The following is a 682-nucleotide window of genomic DNA, read 5'->3' on the forward strand; positions in this document are numbered from 1 at the left end:
GACTGCTGGGACCCACCAGCTACATCTTCACACGCAAGAAAGTGTGTCTGGGAAAAAAACCAAAACGATTCGTTCCCCTGACTGCTGGGACCCACCAGCTACATCTTCGCAGGCAAGGAAGTGCTTGACAGTCGGGACCCACCTGGTCGAAGCGTACGTAGCGTTGTCATTCTGGTCACGAACGTGTACCTACATATATACTGGTCGATGTAGAGGCGTGCACGTGTCGTTGTAGAGGCGCGTACATGTCGTAGTAGAGGCGTGCACGTAGCATGTACACGTACGTACAGTGGCCAGGGTGCAAGAAATAAAATACGGCCACGTACGTACATACGGGCAGGGTCTCAAACGCCTACTCGCGCATACGTACGGCGAGGGCTCGTGCACATGGCTGGGTCAGAACGGAGAAACAGCGTCGTCGTCGTGTTCATGGGGAGGCAACGGAACGCGTCGTGTTCATGGGGAGGCAACGGAATGCGTCGTGTTCATGGGGAGGGGTGTGGCGTACTGCAAAACGGAGGAAACGGACCTCCTACTATCGAAATGAGGGTTCTGTTGATCAGGAGGAGTGTGGCGTACCGCAAAACGGAGGAAACGGACCTCCTACGGTCGAGACGGGGGTCCTATTGATCGGGAGGCGTGTGGCGTACCGCAAAACGGAGGAAACGGACCTCCTACGGTC

Source organism: Triticum dicoccoides, chromosome 2A (assembly GCF_002162155.2).
Source record: "Triticum dicoccoides isolate Atlit2015 ecotype Zavitan chromosome 2A, WEW_v2.0, whole genome shotgun sequence".
Classification (NCBI taxonomy): domain Eukaryota; kingdom Viridiplantae; phylum Streptophyta; class Magnoliopsida; order Poales; family Poaceae; genus Triticum; species Triticum dicoccoides.